At 48.7% G+C, this 26,412-nt stretch overlaps 1 protein-coding gene and 1 long non-coding RNA gene across 2 annotated transcripts in view; both read left to right on the top strand.

Moving 5' to 3' along the window:
* The window catches only part of LOC135036329 (oocyte zinc finger protein XlCOF6-like), a gene marked incomplete at its 5' end in the record, with an annotated part of 114,912 nt that overhangs the window by 73,419 nt on the left and 15,081 nt on the right, over positions 1 to 26,412 (top strand). The gene's annotated exons all lie outside the window — the stretch shown is intronic.
* On the top strand, positions 5,498 to 12,376 carry LOC135036330 (uncharacterized). Its single transcript, XR_010231113.1, has 3 exons — positions 5,498 to 5,579; positions 7,325 to 7,516; positions 12,304 to 12,376. It is a non-coding gene; the product is annotated as an uncharacterized LOC135036330 (long non-coding RNA).

The raw sequence follows: 26,412 nt of genomic DNA, 5'->3' as shown, positions 1-26,412 counted from the left end.
CATGATGCTACCGCTGTATATTATGTTAACACAGGCCGCTACCCCTGTATACTATGACAACACAGGCTGCTACCTCTGTATATTATAGCAACACAGGCCGCTCCCCCTGTATACTATGACAGCACAGGATGCTACCCCTGTATACTTTGACAGCACAGGCCGCTCCCCCTGTATACAATGACGGCACAGGATGATATCCCTCTATATTATGACAATACAGGCCGCTCCCCCTGTATACTATGACAGCACAGGATGACAACACAGGCCGCTCCTCCTGTATACTATGACAGCACAGGATGACAACACAGGCCGCTCCCCCTGTATACTATGACAGCACAGGATGCTACCCCTGTATACTTTGACAGCACAGGCCGCTCCCCCTGTATACAATGACGGCACAGGATGATATCCCTCTATATTATGACAATACAGGCCGCTCCCCCTGTATACTATGACAGCACAGGATGACAACACAGGCCGCTCCTCCTGTATACTATGACAGCACAGGATGACAACACAGGCCGCTCCTCCTGTATACTATGACAGCACAGGATGACAACACAGGCCGCTCCTCCTGTATACTATGACAACACAGGATGCTACCCCTCTATATTATGACAATACAGGCCGCTCCCCCTGTATACTATGACAGCACAGGATGCTACCCCTGTATATTATGACAGCACAGGCTGCTCCCCTTGTATACTATGACAGCACAGGATGCTACACCTGTATATTATGAAAACACAGGCCGCTCCCCCTGTATACTATGAAAGCACAGGATGCTACCCCTGTATACTATAACAGCACAGGATGCTACCCCTGTATATTATGAAAACACAGGCCGCTCCCCCTGTATACTATGAAAGCACAGGCTGCTACCTCTGTATATTATAGCAACACAGGCCGCTCCCCCTGTATACTATGACAGCACAGGATGCTACCCCTGTATACTTTGACAGCACAGGCCGCTCCCCCTGTATACAATGACGGCACAGGATGATATCCCTCTATATTATGACAACACAGGCTGCTCCCCCTGTACACTATGACAGCACACGCCGCTCCCCCTGTATACTATGAAAGCACAGGATGCTACCCCTGTATATTACAGCAACACAGGCCGCTCCCCCTGTATACTATGACAGCACAGGATGCTACCCCTGTATACTATGACAGCACAGGCCACTCCTTCTGTATAGAAAGCCAATACATGCTGTTCACCCTATATAATAATAGTAACAAGACACCACAGGCTGCTCCCCCTGTATACTATGACAGCACAGGCCGCTCCCCCTGTATACAATGACGGCACAGGATACTTCCCCTGTATATTATGACAATACAGGCCGCTCCTTCTGTATAGAAAGCCAATACATGCTGCTCACCCTATATAATAATAGTAACAAGACACCACAGGCCCCTCCCCCTGTATACTATGACAGCACAGGCCAGCCCCCTGTATTCAATGACGGCACAGAATGATAACCCTGTATATTATGACAATACAGGCCACTACTCCTGTATACTATGACAGTACAGGACGCTGCCCCTGTACATTATGCTACTACCCCTGTACACAATGATGGCACAGGATACTACCCCTGTATATTATGACAACACAGGCCGATCCACCTGTATACTATGACAGCAGATGATGCTACCCCTGTATATTATGTAAAGACAGGCCACTCCCCCTGTATACTATGACAGCACATGATGCTACCCCTGTATATTATGTAAACACAGGCCACTCCCCCTGTATACTATGACAGCCCATGATGCTACCCCTGTATATTATGAAAACACAGGCCACTCCTCCTGTATTCTATGACAACACAGGCTGCTACCCTGTATATTTTAGCAACACAGGCCGCTCCCCCTGTATACAATGACAGCACAGGCCACTCCTTCTGTATAGAAAGCCAATACATGCTGCTCTCCCTATATAATAATAGTAACAAGACACCACAGGCCCCTCCCCCTGTATACTATGACAGCACAGGCTGCTCCCCCTGTATTCAATGACGGCACAGAATGATACGCCTGCATATTATGACAATACAGGCCGCTCCCCCTGTATACTATGACAGCACAGGATGCTACCCCTGTATATTATGACAACATATGCTGCTCCCCTGAATATTAATACAACACAGGCCGCTCCCTCTGTATAGTACAATGCCAAAGGACACAACACCTGTATTGTTCCGTTTATGGAAATACAATAACGGAGGGGTCAGCGCCACCTGTATTACGGTAATGGCGGGGTCTGAGTCAGCATAGGATGCTACCCCTGTATACAATGACAGCACAGGCCACTCCTTCTGTATAGAAAGCCAATACATGCGGCTCACCCTATATAATAATAGTAACAAGACGCCACAGGCCCCTCCCCCTGTATACTATGACAGTACAAGACGCTACCCCTGTATATTATGACAATACAGGCCACTACTCCTGTATACTATGACAGCACAGGACGCTGCCCCTGTACATTATGCTACTACCCCTGTATACAATGATGGCACAGGATACTACCCCTGTATATTATGACAACACAGGCCGCTCCACCTGTATACTATGACAGCAGATGATGCTACCTCTGTATATTATGTAAACACAGGCCGCTCCCCCTGTATACTATGACAGCACATGATGCTACCCCTGTATATTATGTTAATACAGACCGCTCCCCCTGTATACTATGACAGCACATGATGCTACCCCTGTATATTATGAAAACACAGGCCACTCCTCCTGTATTCTATGACAACACAGGCTGCTACCCTGTATATTTTAGCAACACAGGCCGATCCCCCTGTATACAATGACAGCACAGGCCACTCCTTCTGTATAGAAAGCCAATACATGCTGCTCTCCCTATATAATAATAGTAACAAGACACCACAGGCCCCTCCCCCTGTATACTATGACAGCACAGGCCGCTCCCCCTGTATTCAATGACGGCACAGAATGATACCCCTGCATATTATGACAATACAGGCCGCTCCCCCTGTATACTATGACAGCACAGGATGCAACCACTGTATATTATGACAACACAGGCCGCTCCTCCTGTATACTATGACAGCACAGGATGCTACCCCTGTATACTATGACAGCACAGGCCACTCCTTCTGTATAGAAAGCCAATACATGCTGCTCTCCCTATATAATAACAGTAACAAGTCACCACAGGTTGCTCCCCCTGTATACTATGACAGCACAGGCCGCTCCTCCTGTATACAATGACAGCACAGGATGCTACCCCTGTATATTATGACAATACAGGCCGCTCCCCCTGTATACTATGACAGCACAGGATGACAACACAGGCCGCTCCTCCTGTATACTATGACAGCACAGGATGCTACCCCTGTATATTATGACAATACAGGCCGCTCCCCCTGTATACTATGACAGCACAGGATGCTACCCCTGTATATTATGACAACATATGCTGCTCCCCTGAATATTAATACAACACAGGCCGCTCCCTCTGTATAGTACAATGCCAAAGGACACAACACCTGTAATGTTCCGTTTATGGAAATACAATAACGGAGGGGTCAGCGCCACCTGTATTACGGTAACGGCGGGGTCTGCGCCACCTGTATTACGGCAACAGCGTGGTCTGCACCACCTGTATTACGGTAACTCCAGGGTCTACGCCGCTTGTATTACGGTAACGCCTGGGTTTGCGCCACCTGTATTACGGTAACAGCGGGGTCTGCACCTCCTGTATTACGGTAACAGCGGGGTCTGCGCCACTGTATTACAGTAACGGCGGGGTCTGCGCCACTGTATTACGGTAATGGCGGGGTCGGCGCCACCTATATTACGGTTACGGCAGGGGCTGCGCCACCTTAATTACAGAAACGGCAGGGGCTGCGCCACCTGTAATACGGTAACGGCGGGGTTTGCGACGCCTGTATTACGGTAATGGCGGGGTCTGCGCCACAGTATTACGGTAACGGCGGGATCTCCACCACCTGTATTAAGGTAACGGCGGGGTCTGCGCCACCTGTATTACTGTAACACCGGGTCTGAGCCACCTGTATTACGGTAACGGCCGGGTCTGCGCCACCGGTATTACGGTAACGCCGGGCTCTGCGCTACCTGTATTACGGTAACGGCGGGATCTGCACCACCTGTATTACGGTAATGGCGGGGTCTGCGCCACCTGTATTAAGGTAACTCCGGGGTCTGCGCCACCTGTATTACTGTAACGCCGGGGTCTGAGCCACCTGTATTACGGTAACGGCCGGGTCTGCGCCACCGGTATTACGGTAACGCCGGGTTCTGCGCTACCTGTATTACGGTAACGGCGGGATCTGCGCCCTCCTTTATTACGGTAATGGCGGGGTCTGCTACAACTGTATTACGATAACGGGCGGGTCTGCGCCACTTGTATTACGGTAATGGCGGGGTCTGCACCACCTGTATTACGGTAACGCCGGGGTCTGCGCCACCTGTATTACGGTAACGGCGGGGTCTGCGCCACCTGTATTACGGTAACGGCGGGGTCTGCGACGCCTGTATTACGGTAACGGCGGGGTCTGTGACGCCTGTATTAAGGTAACGGCGGGGTCTGTGCCACCTGTATTACAGTAACAGCTGGGTCTGCGTCACCTGTATTACGGTAACGGCGGGGTCTGTGACGCCTGTATTACGGTAACGGCGGGGTCTGCACCACCTGTATTACGGTAACAGCTGGGTCTGCGTCACCTGTATTACGGTAACGGCGGGGTCTACGCTACCTGTATTACGGTAGCGGCGGGGTCTGCGCCACCTGTATTACAGTAATAGGACACTAGAGTGTCAGCCACCTGTATAGGGCATACTTGCCTACCTGACCCTCTCCATGAGGGAGAAAATGCTCTGTTCCTGGGCTTTCCTGGTAATGTATGATTGCCATCACCTGTGGTGAAACACCTTTCTTATCAAGTAACTAGCTCACCACAGGTGATGGCAATCATACATTACCAGGAAAGTCCAGGAACAGAGCATTTTCTCCCTCATGGAGAGGGTCAGGTAGGCAAGTATGGTATAGGGATAATGCAGCACCAGAGGCTGCTCCAGCTGCACTATAACAAGGCACCAGAGGCTGCTCCCCCTGTAGTACAGAACCTGACACCAGAGCTGCTCAGCCTATAGAATAATAATAATAATATCATTACCTGCTGCCAGACACAGCAATGGCTGAACTCTGCTCCTGCTGCCTTGTGGGAATGATAGAAGGAAGGCGGAGCTCAGACCTGGGGAAAATGGCCGCCGCTCCTGATGTCATTACACGGCCAGGGAACCTATTGCTGCTGCAGTTGATGCCGGACTGGTCTACCATAAAATTGCCGCCGGCCTTCTGCACTGAGGACTTTTATGGTTTTTGTCATTACTGGGGGCGGAGCTGCGGGCGGGGTGAAGGAGGGGAGGGGCCAATAACCAGGAAGCAGCTTTTGCCAATCATGCCCTACTTCCTATCTGTGCGTTCCACCTTACTTCCGGATTGTGCGTTCCACATACAGGAAGTGAGTTTTCATCGACTGCTGCAGCCTTCCAGTGTCCGTTGAGATCAGGTAATGGCGTCTTACTATACAGGGGGAGCAGCCTGTAGTGTCCTGATATTATTATTAAACAGGTGGAGCAGCCATTTGTGTCCTGTTATTATTACTATACAGTGGGAGCAGCCTGTGGTGTCCTATTATTATTATTATACAGGAGGAGCAGCCTTTGGTGTCCTGTTATTGTTATTGTTGTTATTATTATTATTATTATTATTATCATTATAATAATACAGGGGGAGCAGCCTGTGGTGTCCTGTTATTATTATTATTATTATTATTATTATTATTATACAGAGGGAGCGGCGTGTGGTGTCCTGTTTTTATTATTATACAGGTGGAGCGGCCTGTTGTGTCCTATTATTATTATAGATGGGGAGCTACTTGTAGTGTCCTATTATATTTTTACTGGTGGAGCAGCCTATTGTGTGATTTTATTATTAATATAAAGGGAGAGCAGAATGGGGTGTGCTGTTGTTATTAGTGTTATACAGGGGGAGCAGGTTTTTGTGTACAGTTATTATTATACAGGGACAGCATCTTGTGGTGTCCTGGTATTATTATTATTATACATTGGGAGTGATGGTGATGTCCTACAATACAGGAGGAATGGTCTGTGGTGTCCTGCTTTTAAATACATTTGTTATTATTTTTTTATTGGGGTGCAGCCTTTAGTGTCGTTGTTATTATTATTATTATTATTACTACAGGTTGAGTATCCCATATCCAAATATTCGGAAATACAGACTTTTTTTGAGTGAGAGTGAAATAGTGAAACCTTTCTTTTTTGATGGCTCAATGTACACAAACTTTGTTCAATGCACAAAGTTATAAAACAATATTGGCTAAAATGACCTTCAGGCTGTGTGTATAATGTGTATATGTAACATAAATGCGTTCTGTGCTTAGACTTGGGTTCCATCACCATGATATCTCATTATAGTATGCAATTATTCCAAAATACGGAATAATCCGATATCCAAAATACCTCTGGTCCCAAGCATTTTGGATAAGGGATACTCTGGGGATTGAAAATATTGCTCAAAATCTAGGATGTATTAAAGCAGAGACCATAATATCCCTGGCATGTGTAACAGATGATAATTGGAGCAGTATGAAGCAAATGTATATCAGACTTCTGGGAGTGTCACAGTGACATAACATATCTATAATAATAATACAGGAACATGACTGGGGAGGTGAGGGGATCTGGGAGCATCATAGTGACATCACTTATATCTATAGTAATAACACAGAGACATGACTGGGGAGGTGATAGGATCTGGGAGTATCACAGTGACGTCACTTATATCTATAGTAATAATACAGGGACATGAGTGGGGAGGTGAAGGGATCTGGGAGTATCACAGTGACGTCACTTATATCTATAGTAATAATACAGGGACATGACTGGGGAGGTGAGGGCATCTGGGAATATCACAGTAACATCACTTATGTCTATAATAATACAGGGACATGACTGGGGAGGTGAGGGAATCTGGGAGCATCATAGTGACATCACTTATCTCTATAGTAATAATACAGAGACATGACTGGGGAGGTGAGGGGATCTGGGAGCGTCACATTTACATTACTTATATCTGTAGTAATAATACAGGAATATGACTGGGGAGGTGATGGGATCTGGGACCATCACAGTGACATCACTTATATCTATAGTTATAGTACAGGTACATGACTGGGAGGTGAAGGGATCTAGGAGTATTTGCAGCGATATTGATGTCTCCCCCATTTCGCAGGGTTACACAGTAGTGAAGAAGATCTCTGGTGAGTGTGAGACACCCAGCAGCCATCCTCGTGTGTCAGGTGGACTAAGCAGGACCCACAGCCCCATCACAGTGCCTCCACCTCACTCACTGATACATGAGAGAGACAGTGACCAGAAGATCCTGGAACTCAACAACAAGATCATTCAGCTGCTGACAGGAGAGGTGACTGCTGGGAATGGGACATTATACAATAACACCAGGGGACATGTCTTGGTGATGACTGAAGAGGTGACTGCTGGGAATGGGACATTATACAGTAACACCAGGGGATGTGTCTCGGTGATGACTGGAGAGGTGACTGCCGGGACTGGGACATTATACAGTAATACCGGGGGACGTGTCTGGGTGATGACTGGAGAGGTGACTGCTGGGAATGGGGCATTATACAGTAACACCAGGGAATGTGTCTGGGTGATGACTGGAGAGGTGACTGCTGGGAATGGGGCATTATACAGTAACACCAGGGAATGTGTCTGGGTGATGACTGGAGAGGTGACTGCTGGGAATGGGGCATTATACAGTAACACCAGGGAATGTGTCTGGGTGATGACTGGAGAGGTGACTGCTGGAAATGGGACATTATACAGTAACACCGGGGATGTGTCTGGGTGATGACTGGAGAGGTGACTGCTGGGAATGGGACATTATACAGTAACACCTTCGGATGTGTCTGGGTGATGTCTGGAGAGGTGACTGCTGGGAATGGGGCATTATACAGTAACACCAGGGAATGTGTCTGGTTGATGACTGGAGAGGTGGCTGCTGGAAATGGGACATTATACAGTAACACCAGGTGATGTGTCTGGGTGATGACTGGAGAGGTGACTGCTGGGAATGGGACATTATACAGTAACACCAGGGGACATGTCTGGGTGATGACTGGAGAGGTGACTGCCGGGAATGGGGCATTATACAGTAACACCAAGGAATGTGTCTGGGTGATGACTGCAGAGGTGCCTGCTGGGAATGGGGCATTATACAATAACACCAGGAGATGTGTCTGGGTGATGACTGGAGAGGTGACTGCTGGGAATGGGGTATTATACAGTAACACCGGGGGGATGTGTCTGGGTGATGACTAGAGAGGTGACTGCTGGGAATGGGACATTATACAGTAACACCAGGGAACGTGTCTGAGTGATGACTGGAGAGATGACTGCTGGGAATGGGACATTATACAGTAACACCAGGAGATGTGTCTGGATGATGACTGGAGAGATGACTGCTGGGAATGGGACATTATACAGTAACACCAGGGGACGTGTCTGGGTGATGACTGGAGAGGTGACTGCTGGGAATGGGACATTATACAGTAACACCAGGAGATGTGTCTGGGTGATGACTGGAGAGGTGACTGCTGGGAATGGGACATTATACAGTAACACCAGGGGATGTGTCTGGGTGATGACTGGAGAGGTGACTGCTGGGAATGGGACATTATACAGTAACACCAGGGGATGTGTCTGGGTGATGACTGCTGGGAATGGGACATTATACAGTAACACCAGGAGATGTGTCTGGATGATGACTGGAGAGGTGACTGCTGGGAATGGGACATTATACAGTAACACCAGGGAACGTGTCTGGGTGATGACTGGAGAGGTGACTGCTGGGAATGGGACATTATACAGTAACACCAGGGGATGTGTCTGGGTGATGACTGGAGAGGTGACTGCTGGGAATGGGACATTATACAGTAACACCAGGGGATGTGTCTGCGTGATGACTGGAGAGGTGACTGCCGGGAATGAGGCATTATACAGTAACACCAGGGGATGTGTCTGGGTGATGACTGGAGAGGTGACTGCCGGGAATGAGGCATTATACAGTAACACCAGGGGACGTGTCTGGGTGATGACTGGAGAGGTGATTGCTGGGAATGGGACATTATACAGTAACACCAGGGGATGTGTCTGGGTGATGACTGGAGAGGTGACTGCTGGGAATGGGACATTATACAGTAACACCAGGGGATGTGTCTGGGTGATGACTGGAGAGGTGACTGCTGGGAATGGGACATTATACAGTAACACCGGGGGATGTGTCTGGGTGATGACTGGAGAGGTGACTGCTGGGATTGGGACATTATACAGTAACACCAGGGGATGTGTCTGGGTGATGACTGGAGAGGTGGCTGCTGGGAATGGGGCATTATACAGTAACACCAGCGGATGTGTCTGGATGATGACTGGAAAGGTGACTGCTGGGAATGGGACGTTATACAGTAACACCAGGGGACGTGTCTGGGTGATGACTGGAGAGGTGATTGCTGGGAATGGGACATTATACAGTAACACCAGGGGATGTGTCTGGGTGATGACTGGAGAGGTGACTGCTGGGAATGGGACATTATACAGTAACACCAGGGGATGTGTCTGGGTGATGACTGGAGAGGTGACTGCTGGGAATGGGACATTATACAGTAACACCGGGGGATGTGTCTGGGTGATGACTGGAGAGGTGACTGCTGGGAATGGGACATTATACAGTAACACTAGGGGATGTGTCTGGGTGATGACTGGAGAGGTGGCTGCTGGGAATGGGGCATTATACAGTAACACCTTCGGATGTGTCTGGGTGATGTCTGGAGAGGTGACTGCTGGGAATGGGGCATTATACAGTAACACCAGGGAATGTGTCTGGTTGATGACTGGAGAGGTGGCTGCTGGAAATGGGACATTATACAGTAACACCAGGTGATGTGTCTGGGTGATGACTGGAGAGGTGACTGCTGGGAATGGGACATTATACAGTAACACCAGGGGACATGTCTGGGTGATGACTGGAGAGGTGACTGCCGGGAATGGGGCATTATACAGTAACACCAAGGAATGTGTCTGGGTGATGACTGCAGAGGTGCCTGCTGGGAATGGGGCATTATACAATAACACCAGGAGATGTGTCTGGGTGATGACTGGAGAGGTGACTGCTGGGAATGGGGTATTATACAGTAACACCGGGGGGATGTGTCTGGGTGATGACTAGAGAGGTGACTGCTGGGAATGGGACATTATACAGTAACACCAGGGAACGTGTCTGAGTGATGACTGGAGAGATGACTGCTGGGAATGGGACATTATACAGTAACACCAGGAGATGTGTCTGGATGATGACTGGAGAGATGACTGCTGGGAATGGGACATTATACAGTAACACCAGGGGACGTGTCTGGGTGATGACTGGAGAGGTGACTGCTGGGAATGGGACATTATACAGTAACACCAGGAGATGTGTCTGGGTGATGACTGGAGAGGTGACTGCTGGGAATGGGACATTATACAGTAACACCAGGGGATGTGTCTGGGTGATGACTGGAGAGGTGACTGCTGGGAATGGGACATTATACAGTAACACCAGGGGATGTGTCTGGGTGATGACTGCTGGGAATGGGACATTATACAGTAACACCAGGAGATGTGTCTGGATGATGACTGGAGAGGTGACTGCTAGGAATGGGACATTATACAGTAACACCAGGGAACGTGTCTGGGTGATGACTGGAGAGGTGACTGCTGGGAATGGGACATTATACAGTAACACCAGGGGATGTGTCTGGGTGATGACTGGAGAGGTGACTGCTGGGAATGGGACATTATACAGTAACACCAGGGGATGTGTCTGCGTGATGACTGGAGAGGTGACTGCCGGGAATGAGGCATTATACAGTAACACCAGGGGATGTGTCTGGGTGATGACTGGAGAGGTGACTGCCGGGAATGAGGCATTATACAGTAACACCAGGGGACGTGTCTGGGTGATGACTGGAGAGGTGATTGCTGGGAATGGGACATTATACAGTAACACCAGGGGATGTGTCTGGGTGATGACTGGAGAGGTGACTGCTGGGAATGGGACATTATACAGTAACACCAGGGGATGTGTCTGGGTGATGACTGGAGAGGTGACTGCTGGGAATGGGACATTATACAGTAACACCGGGGGATGTGTCTGGGTGATGACTGGAGAGGTGACTGCTGGGATTGGGACATTATACAGTAACACCAGGGGATGTGTCTGGGTGATGACTGGAGAGGTGGCTGCTGGGAATGGGGCATTATACAGTAACACCAGCGGATGTGTCTGGATGATGACTGGAAAGGTGACTGCTGGGAATGGGACGTTATACAGTAACACCAGGGGACGTGTCTGGGTGATGACTGGAGAGGTGATTGCCGGGAATGGGACATTATACAGTAACACCAGGGGATGTGTCTGGGTGATGACTGGAGAGGTGACTGCTGGGAATGGGACATTATACAGTAACACCAGGGGATGTGTCTGGGTGATGACTGGAGAGGTGACTGCTGGGAATGGGACATTATACAGTAACACCGGGGGATGTGTCTGGGTGATGACTGGAGAGGTGACTGCTGGGAATGGGACATTATACAGTAACACTAGGGGATGTGTCTGGGTGATGACTGGAGAGGTGGCTGCTGGGAATGGGGCATTATACAGTAACACCAGCGGATGTGTCTGGATGATGACTGGAAAGGTGACTGCTGGGAATGGGACGTTATACAGTAACACCAGGGGATGTGTCTGGGTGATGACTGGAGAGGTGGCTGCTGGGAATGGGGCATTATACAGTAACAGCAGGGGATGTCTCTGGGTGATGACCGGAGAGGTGACTGCTGGGAATGGGTCATTATACAGTAACACCGGGGGACATGTCTGGGTGATGACTGGAGAGGTGACTGCTGGGAATGGTACATTATACAGTAACACTAGGGAACGTGTCTGAGTGATGACTGGAGAGGTGACTGCTTGGAATGGGGCATTATACAGTAACACCAGGGGATGTGTCTGGGTGATTACTGGAGAGGTGACTGCTGGGAATGGAGCATTATACAGTAACACCAGGGGACGTGTCTGGGTGATGACTGTATCACTGTGTGTGTCAGGTACCTATAAGGTGTCAGGATGTCACTGTCTATGTCTCCATGCAGGAGGGGGAGTATATAGAGGAACACAGGGGTCTGTACAAGGACGTGATGATGGAGAATCACCGGCCCCTCACATCACTGGGTAAGAGGAGACTGTCATGTATTGTACAGGGTAGAGCAGGTATGGGGGCCCCCTATATACACACATCATCTGATAATCACATATATACACTGTACTCAGTCACTGTGTGTCTCCTACAGATGGGCCCAGTAACAGAGATACCCCAGAGAGATGTCCCCGTCCTCTGTATTCCCAGGATTGTACAGAGGAGAATCACAGGATCCCACAGGAGGATCAGGTAGGTGGGATTTAGGGTCTCCCCAATATACCAAAGTGACTGTCACTATATGATCTGTAGAGGAGCTGTGTGTCTTATACACTGATATTATACTGTTTCACCTCAGTTTAATCACTATGCAAATGCCATTGTATTTTCTGCTGCGGGGTATACTGGGCTCCACAAGGATTAACATCGGGTGTAGAGTAGGATCTTGATCCGAGGCACCAACAGGCTCACATCTTTTGACTGTTCCCAAGATGCACAGCGCCGCCTCCTCTATAGTCCCGCCTCCGTGCACAGCTCAGTCAGTAGGTTGGTGTCTTGCAGTAAGCAGTCACATAACAGGGGTGCTGCATTAGGCAGCCTATTGATGGCTTTATTGTAAAGGAAAAGACTGAAGATTCTTCTGACAGAGTAACAGGGCTGCAGCCGGCAACGTCTCACAGACGTCCCTGACTGCAGCTCCATCACTCCCAGCGGCTCTGTATACTCCCGCGCCCTGGTTGCCGGGTCACTGCAGCGGAGGCTCCGGTTCTTTCACAACATCAGTCACACACTCGCCGCCGTCCTCCCGGATCGTGGGGCCGCAGGTACGGGGGAGGTAAGGGGTCTCTCTGGCCGCACTTTACCGCGATCCAGCGATCTAGTAAAGGGTATTTCACTCAGCGGGCTATTCCTATATTGCTGTACCTGAGTGACTAAGTGTATCAGATGTCTTTCTGTATAATATAGGATTGTATCACAAGATATACTTGCTGTGTATTTTTCCTTGTGATTTATAGTCACCATATTGATTTATATCTCTTGAACACCCGGTTTGTGCCGTCATAGTCACATCACCGGGTGTTCTTGCTGGGTATATTGCTGCTACACCTTGTACCAGGTTTCCCGATATTGTGCACGCTCTTATGTCTGCTACACGTGGCAATGACGCTGGGGCTTCTCCCACACTGCGTGGTAGTGAGGCCGCAGACGTAATGGAGGAAATGGTTGTTTCCTCTGCTCTACAAGTAACTACCGTCACCTCCCTGAAGGAACCGACGGATAGACGTGTGGAGGGCTGTTTAAAAGCGATTTATACCCTAACAGGGGCTGTGTATAGGCGAACCATTGGACTGCTGAAGCTGTTGAGGCGTGGGCTCAGGAGCTTAAGGCGGAACTGCCTTCCAATGCGTCTGAGCATGCTCCACAATGTCTCTCGTATTGTCACGATCCGGGTATCTGGACGCCATTACTTACCCTTCAGATGCCTCCTAAGGCGGGCTCAGCGTTCCAGGACCGGATCCCGCTGTTCCTGAGTTTCCACATGCAGAGTGTCAGAGTGGTGTTTTCATCAGCCGCGGCCTCCGCTGTGCCCGCGTGGTTAAATGTGCATCTATCAGCCTGGCGTCTCCTGTCTCTGGTGGCCGGCGCCGCCATTACTGTTTCCCAGACCACATGGATTACAAACCAAACTTCCCTCCAAGTGTCTGCATGGGCGCAGCCATCTTGGATTCTGTCATCTGATCATTTCCACCAATCTGCTGTCTGTATTGTTGATTTGCATAATTGCCTAGCCAACCCCTTCCTTGCTGCAGGTATAAGTAAGCTGTGCCTGAGCAAGGAAGACGTCAGTGCTTTGGTTGTCAAACCTAGTTCCTGTTTGTCTCTCTCCTGTGATTGTCTTCCAGGTTCCAGCTCCTGTCTCAAGACTTCCACCATAGAGACCCGCACCAGCATTCCACCTGCGGTGTAGCCTGACTCTCCAATCCATCGTGGATTCATCTGTTTCCAGCTACAACATTACCTGCTTCCAGCTCAGCTTCCAGCAGAGTACAGCTTCCCTTAAAGGGCCGGTGTCCTTTCTACACTTTACCACTCTCCACCGGTATTATTATTTCTCCGCTCTCAAGTTCTACATTTCAGTTCATATTTCATCGCTCCCAAGTTCATTTATTATTTAACTGGTTCCAGCCAGTATCCACTCCGTGCTAACAGCAGTCTGGTTCCAGCCAGTATCCACAGCAGCTGTTTTACCTTCAGCAACCCAGCTTTTCCTGGAACACCAGCTGGCACAATCCTGGGTTATCTCCATTGCTACAGTCGGGCCTGGTAAGGACTTTCCATCTAGAAGATCATAAGAACTATCTCACACTACCAGTGCCCTGTGGCTCCTGCCATCCTGTAGTACTCAGGAACTGTATTTATTCTTTGCTGACTTTTACGTTTTCTTTTACTGCTGCCGTGTTGCGGAGTTGTCATAATAAACATCATTGACTTTTATCCAAGTTGTCGTGGTCACGCCTTCGGGCAGTTATTATTCATGTTACTTACATGTCCAGGGGTCTGATACAACCTCCCTGGTTCCGGTACATCTCAGCCCCTACAACTGAGGCTGCCTCCCGTCAGCTCAGGCCCTCAGTTGTGACACGTATATTACCACGGCTTCTCTATACCTTAAGTAGGCAGCCTCCGATGCCGGGGTGCTCGAGACCAAGGCTGCTACTACGTCTGACTTGACAAGACGTATACTTTGGTTGAGATTCTGGTCGGTGGATGTGGATTCCAAGAAAACCCTGGAGGTGCTTCCTTTCAAGGGAGACATTCTCTTCGGAGAAGACCTCAATAAGATTGTGGCTGATCTGGCTACTGCTAAAACTGCTTGCCTACCTAGTACGGCTCCTTCCGCACAGAAGGCTAAAAGTACTCTCCCTCGGCCCTTTCGTCCTCCAGGAAAAGCAAAAGGTCAGGCATACCCAAAGCAAGCTCGTGCTTCCAGACCTGCCAAGCCCAGACCAAAGCGTGCCTGGGCCGCCCATCAGCCTGCTTCCAAAACTGACAAGCCTGCCACATGACGGGGCGGGCCTCCCACTGGGGGATCCCAAGGTGGGGGGCCGACTTCTAGGTTTTGCCCAGGAATGGTTGCAGAGCACTTCGGATAACTGGGTAAGGGAAGTCGTCACTCGAGGTTACGCCATACCCTTCAAGAATCGTCCCCCTCATCGATTTTGTTTTACAGATGTGCCTCTGTATCTGGCAAAAGCAAACACTTTGTATTCGGTGGTGCGCTCCCTCCTGTCCACCGGAGTGGTGATACAGGTGCCTCTAGCTCAAAGGGGGAACGGGTACTATTCAACGCTGTTCCTAGTCCCGAAACCGGATGGGTCCTCACGGCCCATTCTCAATCTGAAGTCCTTGAACAAGCATATGCGGGTCTCCTAGTTTCGTATGGAAACTCTGCACTCTATTGTTCTGGTCTTGGAGCCTGGGGACTTTATGGTCTCCCTGGACATACAGGATGCCTTCCTCCATATTCCTATTGCGGTATCTCATCTGAGGTACCTGAGGTTTGCGGTGGGCAACCTACATTACCAATTTCGGGCGTTACCCTTTGGTTTGACAATGGCTCCCCAAGTTTTCACCAAAGTTATGGCGGTCATGACAGCTTCACTCTGCCGTCAAGGGGTAAGGTTCCTGCTGTATTTGGAAAAATTGTTGATCCTGGCGAATTCCCCAGATCTTCTCCTGTGTGATCTCGATCTGACGGTCCAGTGCATGAAATCCCACGGGTGGCTGATCAACTGGAAGAAATCCTCCCTGGTTCCTGCTCGGAGCATGGTACACCTGGGAGCGTTATTGGACACTCACCACCAGCAGTTGTTCCTGTCTCAGGAGAAAGTCCTGAAACTTCAAGACACGATTCAATGCTTCCTATCTCGTCCGCAAGTGTTGATTCATTCGGCAATGCAAGTGCTAGGTCTCATGGTGTCGGCTTTTAACATGGTGGAGTATGCTCAATTCCATTCTCGCCCTCTGCAGAAGTTGATTCTGTCCAAGTGGGACGGCCTGCCTCACCGGATCAGGTTTCACATGATGTCCTTGTCTCCGGGGGTCTGCCTGTCACTGAGCTGGTGGCTCCAGGACCAACGGTTGTGCAGGGGCCATTCCTTCTGGATATCCAACTGGGTCCTGCTGACGACGGATGCCAGTCTTAGAGGTTGGGGAGCAGTGTTGGAACAGCACTCTCTTCAGGGTCGGTGGGCCAAGGAGGAGTCTCTACTCCCGATAAATATTCTGGAACTGCGGGCAGTGTTCAATGCATTGACAATAGCCCAGCATCTCATACAGAACAGACCTGTTGAAGTACAATCGGACAACGCCACCACGGTGGCGTACAACAATCAGGGCGGCACTCGAAGCCGCATGCCATTGAGGGAAGTATCACAGATTCTTCAATGGGTGGAACTTCATCTGCCAGCCATATCGGCAGTGTTCATTCTGGGGGTCCTAAACTGGGAAGCGGACTTTCTCATTCATCAGGACATACATGTGAGAGAGTGGAGCCTCCATCCAGAAGTGTTTCAACTCTTATTGGACAAGTGGGGCCTTCCAGATGTGGACCTGATGGCATCTCGACACAAACGCAAGGTTCTGGTCTTCAGAGCAAGGACAAGGGATCCTCAAGCTGCGTTCGTGGACGTTCTGGCAATACCATGGAACTTTCAGCTACCGTATGTGTTCCCTCCGGTGTCACTCCTGCCCAGAGTAATACGGAAGTTCAAGTAAGAAGGCGGAAACCTGCTTCTGGTTGCTCTAGCGTGGCCCAGATGGCACTGGTTCTCCAATCTACTGGGTCTCTCGTGGGATGGTCCCCTTCTACTTCCACAACGACCGGACCTCCTCGTTCAGGGTCCTTGTGTTTACCAGGATTTGGCCCATCTGTCTTCGACGGCGTGGCTCTTGAAGCTTTCGTCCTGAGGCCCAAGTGTTTTTCTGAGGTGGTCGTTCAAACTGTGTTGAAGGCCTGTAAGCCGGCTTCTGCTCGGAACTACCATAGGGTCTGGAATGCTTACTTCACTTGGTGTGCATTTCATAATCATGACGTTTTCAAATTTAGTACGGCCAAACTATTGGCTTTTCTACAACAGGTCCTGGATTTAGGCCTGCGTCTAGCCTCCCTCAAGGTTCAAATATCTGCCATCCCTCAAGGTTCACATCTCTGCTTTGATGGTTTGGTTTCAGAGAAAGATAGCTACCCTACCTGATGTCCATACATTCACTCAGGGTGTGCTGCGGATTCAGCCTCCATATGTGCCACCTGTGGCCCCTTGGGACTTGTCGGTGGTTTTGGAGGCCTTGCAAGAGTCTCCGTTTGAGCCTCTTGCCTCTACTGACCTTAAGTGGCTTTCCTTTAAGGTCCTCTTCTTGCTGGCGATTGTTTCAGATAGAAGGGTATCAGACTTGGATACCTTATCCTGTAACTCTCCCTATTTCATTTTTCACCGTGACCGGGCGGTTCTTAGAACGCGGCCAGGTTATTTGCCTATGGTGGTGTCTTCCTTCCACCTTAACCAGGAGATATTGGTTCCGGCTTTTAATTCTCCTGAGTTGTCTTCCAAAGAGCGGTCTTTGGATGTGGTACGGGCTCTCCGTATCTATGTGAAGAGAACTGCCTCTTTTAGGAAATCTGATTCTCTTTTTGTGTTGTTTGGATTTCACAAACGTGGCTGGCCTGCTTCCATGCAGACTTTGGGCAGGTGGATTAGAATGGTGATTGCACATGCTTATGTACAGGCTGGTCGCCCGGTTCCTGCTACCATTAAAGCCCATTCTACTCGGTCGGTTGGACCTTCTTGGGCGGCCCACCATGGTGCGACCCTTGAACAGTTGTGCAAGGGGGCAACATGGTCCTCTGGGAACACGTTTATAAGGTTCTATGCCTTCGATACCGCCACTTCCCAGGATGCTTCCTTTGGACACCAGGTTCTTGTGCCCACTACAGTGCTTCCCCTCACATAAGGAACTGCTTTAGGACATCCCCGATGTTAATCTTTGTGGAGCCCAGTGTACCCCGCAGCAGAAAACGAGATTTATGGTAAGAACTTACTGTTGTTAAATCTGTTTCTGCGAGGTACACTGGGCTCCACAAGGCGCCCACCCTGACACACTTAGCTTCTTTGGGTTGGTATTGGCATAGCCGCTGACACCCTTTCCTGTGGTGAGTGTGTGGTGTACTTGGCTACGAGCGATTGTCGTCACTGATACCTGCTACTGCATTGGGCTAATTAACGAAACTGAGCTCCTGTGCACATAGGCGGGGTTATAGAGGAGGCGGCGCAGTGCATCTTGGGAACAGTCAAAAGCTTTGAGCCTGTTGGTGCCCCGGATCAAGATCCTACTCTACACCCGATTTTATCCTTGTGGAGCCCAGTGTACCACACAGAAAGAGATTTAACAACGGTAAGTTCTTACCATAAATATCTTTATTTTTTGGTTATTTAGGTAGAACGTCTGTCTGATATTAAGGCAGAAGATATAGATGAAGAAGAAGAGACGTATGTGACTGATATAAAGGCAGAAGATATAGAGGGAGAAGAAAAGACGTATGTGACTGATATAAAGGCAGAAGATATAGAGGGAGAAGAAGATACGTATGTGACTGATATAAAGGCAGAAGATATAGAGGGAAAAGAAGAGACGTATGTGACTGATATAAAGGCAGAAGATATAGAGGGAGAAGAAGAGATGTATGTGACTGATATAAAGGCAGAAGATATAGAGGGAGAAGAAGAGACGTATGTGACTGATATGAAGGCAGAAGATACAGAGGGAGAAGAGGAGACGTATGTGACTGATATAAAGGCAGAAGATATAGAGGGAGAAGAAGAGATGTATGTGACTGATATAAAGGCAGAAGATATAGCAGGAGAAGAAGAGACGTATGTGACTGATATAAAGGCAGAAGATATAGAGGGAGAAGAAGAGACATATATGACTGATATAAAGGCAGAAGATATAGCGGGAGAAGAAGAGACGTATGTGACTGATATAAAGGCAGAAGATATAGAGGGAGAAGAAGAGATGTATGTGACTGATATAAAGGCAGAAGATATAGAGGGAGAAGAAGAGACGTATGTGAGGGGTGATCAGCAGTGTAAGGAGGAGGAGATCCCTACAGATATCAGCACAGGTGAGTAATAAACACTTATTACAGAAGTCACATATTCTCCTTGCTCAGTCACTACAACAATCTCTTATCCTACACCCTCCTCCGCCATCAGCCCTGTTCTCAGTTGGGTGTTTCTAACACAAGGCTATCCATGACAAATATCACATGTAGAGAGTTATTACACACAACACTATAATGTTATTAAAAGTAACAAGCAGAAGTTTATTATTACTGATTATATATAAATGTGTATATATGTATGTATATAATATAATTAGTATTATTTTTTTGTGGAGTGCCTAATTTATATGCATTTTGTTAGATGATGCAGGTATGAAATATTTCCTGCTATACAGTAGACCTGAGCTCACGAAATACAATTCGTATAAGATTCAGAAATAAAATGACATTTGAATCTAGAACTTCAAGTAAAACAGAGTAAAAGCTTATCACAAGTACATATCTGTATAATCAAAGGCAAGCATTTTGCACTTGTTGTCACCCTTGCATGGGCGGGCTTGTTCTTATCCACTCCAATTCACTCTAAATCCAAATTGCGTGTCACCCAATGCGTTTCATCAAAAGTGATTTATTCAGGGGTGTTTTCTGTTAAAGGCTTTATCCTTAAATATCAGTTGTGTAGACTTAAAAATAATTGTGTAACCTTCAGACAGTAATTGTGGACTTGTTCATGATGAACACATTCCTAATTACTTGTGAATAATAGTTCCTGCTCTGTGCAGTTCTGAGGTTATGACTTTAGGGAATGTAATGGTCAGATCCAATATTGCTCAATCTAAGGTCTCCCAGTAGCCTTACTACATACATTAATGTGTCTTGCATTACTATTTTCTCCGGCTGGGTCCACAGGTTATCCACAGGATAACAATGGGATATGATGGAGCGACTCCGGATTGGCACCAAATGATCACAAGCTTTCCGGCCTCCCAGGATGCAACCGGCTCGTCCATATATCCCCGCCCACCGGCTCGGTCAAATCAGTTTTTTGTTTGGTGAGGAAGGAGTCCGGACCACGGTCACAGGGTGCTGTGTTTGGCAGCCCTAAGCTTTTTTATTTTATTTTTATAGTCTTACTACATAGTTTTTTGAGTGATCTTTCCTAACAGCGTCTTACACGCATATTGGAAAGAGTCGCTCCAACAACTATCTGACGGGAGACAACAACGCTTACCCACGGTACAAGTGCTGTCTCGACGGGCGTCTGTGTTGGATATACTAGCAGGTCCAGCAGACGTTACCAGGCTGTGGCCGGAGCACTGGGAGAAGGTAAGGCGTCTGTTCCGCTTAGAAGGGGAATACGGACACAGCCGCACTGTTTGGGGGGAGACTACCAAACAGTAGCTAGCACGCCGCCACCACGGGTGCTCCAGCGATAGGCCTTAGAAATCATAAGGCACTAGGATTAGTTTGAAGTGGCGATCCCTAGGGTTGATGTCAGCGGTGGGGAGTCAGACTCTCTCCTGGTCGCCCCTCCCCCAGTTCTGGACCAGTTTCCTTGTGTCTCCCGCCATAAACTGATTGCCTCACTTCCGTCTGACGCTACCACGAGGGGACTCTGTCGCAAGCATAGGCCGCTGCGTCTGTATACACTAAGTTTTCCGCTAGGAGATCGGGTCGCAGACGGGTGCGTCTGCATGCACTAATGTTCACTGAGAGTCTGTGTCCACTAAAAAGTTACCGGAGCGGTAGTGTACACTAGTAGCGTCTGGATCCACTCAGCGTTCGTGAACGTATTGATCGATCCTGGAAGTGGGGTGAGTCTTCCTGTATCCCACTGTATGGAGTAAGGGTTATACAGCACTAAATTTCTATCTACTTTTCTCTTACATCCTAGAGGATGCTGGGTACTCCGTGAGGACCATGGGGATAGACGGGCTCCGCAGGAGACACGGGCACTTTAAGAAAGACTTTAGATCTGGTGTGCACTGGCTCCTCCCTCTATGCCCCTCCTCCAGACCTCAGTTTGATACTGTGCTCAGTGGAGACTGGGTGCTTACAGAGAGCTCTCCTGAGTTTCCTGTCAGAAAGTATATTTGTTAGGTTTTTTATTTTCAGGGAGCATTGCTGACAACAGACTCCCTGCATCGAGGGACTGAGGGAAGAGAAGCAGACCTACTTCTGTGAGTTTCAAGACTCTGTTTCTTAGGCTACTGGACACCATTAGCTCCAGAGGGAGTCAGAACACAGGTCTCACCCTGGAGTTCGTTTTGGAGCCGCGCCGCCGTCCCCCTCGCAGAGCCGGAAGATAGAAGCCGCGTGAGTATGAGAAGAAAAGAAGACTTCAGAGGCGGCAGAAGACTTCATGATCTTCACTGAGGTAACGCACAGCATTGCAGCGGTGCGCCATTGCTCCCATACACCTCACACACGGCAGTCACTGTAACGGTGCAGGGCGCAGGGGGTGGCGCCCTGGGCAGCATGTAACCCTCTTTTCTGGCAAAAATAATATATATACAGCTAACCACTGTATAGATATATATATATATAAGAGAATATCCGCACTGTGCTGTGCATGAGAATCCACATAAGATGGTGCTCAACTCCACGGAACAGTTAATTCCAATAAACAGTCATTTGTAAAGGAGGGCACTCACCAGATTTTTTTGTAAAATAATAGCTGCAGTTTTAATATTGTATCATCAAGTCGACGTTTCGATCACATCCCAGTAATCTTTGTCAAGACACCAAACATTGTTCCAGGCAACAGGACACCACAAGTAGCATGTCCAACCAATTCACATACAGAGCTATTTATACCCCTGCTAATTGAGCACACCCAGGACACACCCACCGTCACTCAAGGTGTAGAACAAACTACAAATCTGTAATACATCATATCAGAAAATGAAGAACACTGGCCAGATCAGTATTAACATCTATCAGAGAAGCCATAGGGACAAAAACGGCGAGCCACATAGACCTACAGGTCTTAAAAATAGACTAAATAGAAAGCCAGGAAGTGCTTGTGCGTTCCATTCAGCCGTGGAACACACGCGCCGGGCGGAAGTGACTCGCAAAGATCCACCTGGATTTGCGTTGTCTAAGTTTCAGTTCCCTGTTGCCGCCACGGATAGACGAGGGAATATGGTCAGTCAGCATGCATTTGAGACCGGATATGGAATGCTTGAGTCGTAGTCAGTGTTTTGCTACTGGCTTGTCTGTTTTGTTTGTTTCGAGTGCCTAACCACTGTATATATAAAGAGCCCCCGCCAGTGTACAGTATATTTGATCGGGACAGAAGCCCGCCGTCGAGGGGGCGGGGCTTCTCCCTCAGCACTCACCAGCGCCATTTTCTCCACAGCACAGCGCTGAGAGGAAGCTCCGCGGACTCTCCCCTGCTCAATCACACGGTGAAAGAGGGTTTTGAAGTAGAGGGGGGGCACATAATTGGCGGAAATTTATAAGTAAAACAGTGCTACTGGGTAAACACATAATTATGTAGTGTTTTTTTCCTGGGTCATATAGCGCTGGGTGTGTGCTGGCATACTCTCTCTGTCTCTCCAAAAGGCCTTGTGGGGGAACTGTCTTCAGATAAGAGGATTCCCTGAGTGTGTTGTGTCGGTACGCGTGTGTCGACATGTCTGAGGTAGAAGGATTTCAGGAGGAGGAGGTAAAAATGAATGAGGTGTCTCCGTCGACAACGTCGACACCTGACTGGATGGATATGTGGAATGTTTTAAGTGCTAATGTAAATTTGTTGCACAAAAGATTAGACAAAGCTGAAGCTAGGGTACGGCCAGGGTCTCAACCCATGCCTGCCCCTATGTCGCAGGGACCTTTGGGGTCTCAAAAGCGCCCACTATCCAAAATTGTTGACACAGATACCGACACGGATTCTGACTCCAGTGTCGACTATGATGATGCCAGGTTACAGCCAAAAGTGACAAAATGTATTCGGTATATGATTATTGCATTCAAAGAGGCTTTGCATATCACAGAGGAACCCCCTGTCTCAGACACGAGGGTACACATGTATAAGGTGAAGAAACCTGAGGTCACCTTTTCCCCCTCACATGAGTTGAACGAATTACTGTATGTGAAAAAGCTTGGGAATCTCAAGACAAAAAACTGCAGATTCCCAAGAGGATTCTTATGGCGTATCCTTTCCCGCCAACGGTCAGGATACGTTGGGAATCCTCCCCTAGGGTGGATAAAGCATTGACACGCTTATCCAAAAAGGTAGCGCTGCCATCCCAGGAAACGGCTGCCCTCAAGGATCCTGCTGACCGCAAGCAGGAGGTTACCCTGAAGTCCATTTACACACATTCTGGTACCTTACTCAGACCGGCTATTGCGTCGGCCTGGGTTTGTAGCGCTGTAGCAGCATGGACAGGTACCTCATCTGTGGAGATTGAGACCCTATATAAGGATTCTATGTTATTGACCCTAGGGCATATAAAGGATGCTGTCCTATATGAGAGATGCTCAGAGACCTTAGTCTACTGGGTTCTAGAATAAACGTTATGTTGATTTCTGCTAGACGAATCCTATGGACCCGGCAATGGACAGGTGATGCCGACTCAAAAAGGCATATGGAGGTTTTACCTTACAGAGGGGAGGAATTGTTTGGGTAAGGTCTCTCGGACCTGGTCTCCACAGCTACGGCTGGTAAATCAAATTTTTTGCCTTATATTCCCTCACAACCTAAGAAAGCACCGCATTATCAAATGCAGTCCTTTCGATCACCAAAATACAAGAAAGTACGATGTGCGTCCTTTCTTGCCAGAGGTAAGGGCAGAGGAAAGAAGCTGCACAACACAGCTAGTTCCCAGGAACAGAAGTCCTCCCCGGCCTCTACAAAATCCACTGCATAACGCTGGGGCTCCGCTAAAGGACTCCGCCCCAGTGGGGGCACGTCTTTGGGTTTTCAGCCACATCTGGGTTCACTCGCAGGTGGATCCCCGGGCCATAGAAATTGGGTCTCAGGGTTACAAGCTGGAATTCGAAGAAGTGCCCCCTCGCCGATTTTTCAAATCGGCCCTACCATCTTCTCCCCAGGAGAGGGAGACGGTGTTAAATGCAATTCACAAATTGTATCTTCAACAGGTGGTAGTCAAGGTTCCCCTGCTTCAACAAGGAAGGGGATATTACTCGACCATGTTTGTAGTCCCGAAACCGGACGGTTTGGTCAGACCCATACTGAATTTAAAATCTCTGAACCTATACTTGAAAAGGTTCAAGTTCAAGATGGAACCGCTAAGAGCGGTCATCGCCAGCCTGGAAGGGGGGGGATTTTATGGTATCTCTGGACATAAAGGATGCATACCTTCATGTCCCCATTTATCTACCTCATCAGGCCTACCTAAGATTTGTGGTACAGGATTGTCATTACCAATTCCAGACGTTGCCGTTTGGTCTTTCCACGGCCCCGAGAGTTTTCACCAAGGTAATGGCGGAAATGATAGTGCTCCTGCGAAAGCAGGGTGTCACAATTATCCCATACTTGGACGATCTCCTCATAAAAGCGAGATCAAGAGAGCAGTTACTGAACAGCGGATTTCACAAGAGGGGTTGGCCTGCTACTAAACAGACACTAGCAAGATGGCTTCGAATGACTATTTCAGAAACATATTCTCGAGCTGATCTCCCTGTTCCGGCTAATGTCTCTGCTCACTCTACATTTAAGGTAGGTCCTTCAAGGGCAGTACAACGTGGTGCTTCAGCAGAACAGATATGTAAGGCAGCCACATGGTCTTCCATTAACACATTAGACATTATGCCATGGATACCTTTGCCTCTCATGACGCTGGATTTGGGCGCAAGGTTCTCCTGTCTAATCAAGAGCGTCCCCCACCACTAAAAATTTATTTTTTGGGGGAAATCCCATTTTCTCTTACGTCCTAGAGGATGATGGGGACTCCGTAAGGACCATGGGGTATAGACGGGCTCCGCAGGAGACATGGGCACTCTGAGACCTTTTAATGGGTGTGAGCTGGCTCCTCCTTCTATGCCCCTCCTCCAGACCTCAGTTAGATTCTGTGCCCAGAGGAGACTGGTCACAAACTAGGGGAGCTCTACTGAGTTTCTCTAGAAAAGACTTTTGTTAGGTTTTTTTATTTTCAGGAAGCACTGCTGGCAACACTCCCTGCATTGTGGGACTAAGGGGAGAAGCAGACCTACTTTACTGATAGGCTCTGCTTCTTAGGCTACTGGACACCATTAGCTCCAGAGTGTCAGAACACAGGTGTCTTCCTCGCTGTTCGTCCCAGAGCCGCGCCGCCGTCCTCCTCGCAGAGCCGGAAGATAGAAGCCTGGTGAGTATAGGAAGCAAGAAGACTTCAAAGGCGGCAGGAGACTTCAGATCTTTGTGAGGTACCGCGCAGCGGTCGTGCTACACGCCATTTCTCCCACACACACACACAACAGCACAGCAAGGGCACAGGGGGGGCGCCCTGGGCAGCAATTTTTACTTCATATATAGGCTGGCACAAGTATAGATACTGCTGAGGCAGTATATAAAGCCCCGCCAGTATAAAGAAACAGCGGGACCGAAGCCCGCCATCGAGGGGGCGGAGCTTGTTCCCTCAGCTCTAACCAGCGCCATTTTCTCCACAGCGTGCTGCAGAGAAGATGCTCCCGGACTCTTTCCCCTGCTGTACACAAGTAACAGGGTGCAAAACGAGGGGGGGCACATTAATTTGGTGCAAAATGTATTATTATAAAAGCGCTTACTAGTCTGGGACTTTGTTTCAGAACCACAGGGCGCTGGGTGTGTGCTGGCATACTTTCTCTCTGTCTCTCCAAAGGGCCTTATTGTGGGTCTGACCCCATATCCATATATCTCAATGTGTGTGGGGTGTCATTACGTATGTGTCGACATGTCTGAAGCGGAAGGCTCTTCTAGGGAGGATGCAGAGCAGATGGTAGTATTGTCTCCGGAGG

The sequence above is a fragment of the Pseudophryne corroboree genome, unplaced genomic scaffold (assembly GCF_028390025.1).
Source record: "Pseudophryne corroboree isolate aPseCor3 unplaced genomic scaffold, aPseCor3.hap2 scaffold_641, whole genome shotgun sequence".
Taxonomy (NCBI): domain Eukaryota; kingdom Metazoa; phylum Chordata; class Amphibia; order Anura; family Myobatrachidae; genus Pseudophryne; species Pseudophryne corroboree.
Note: the sequence above shows the minus strand (reverse complement) of the source record. Positions and strands in the feature narration are given on the sequence as shown.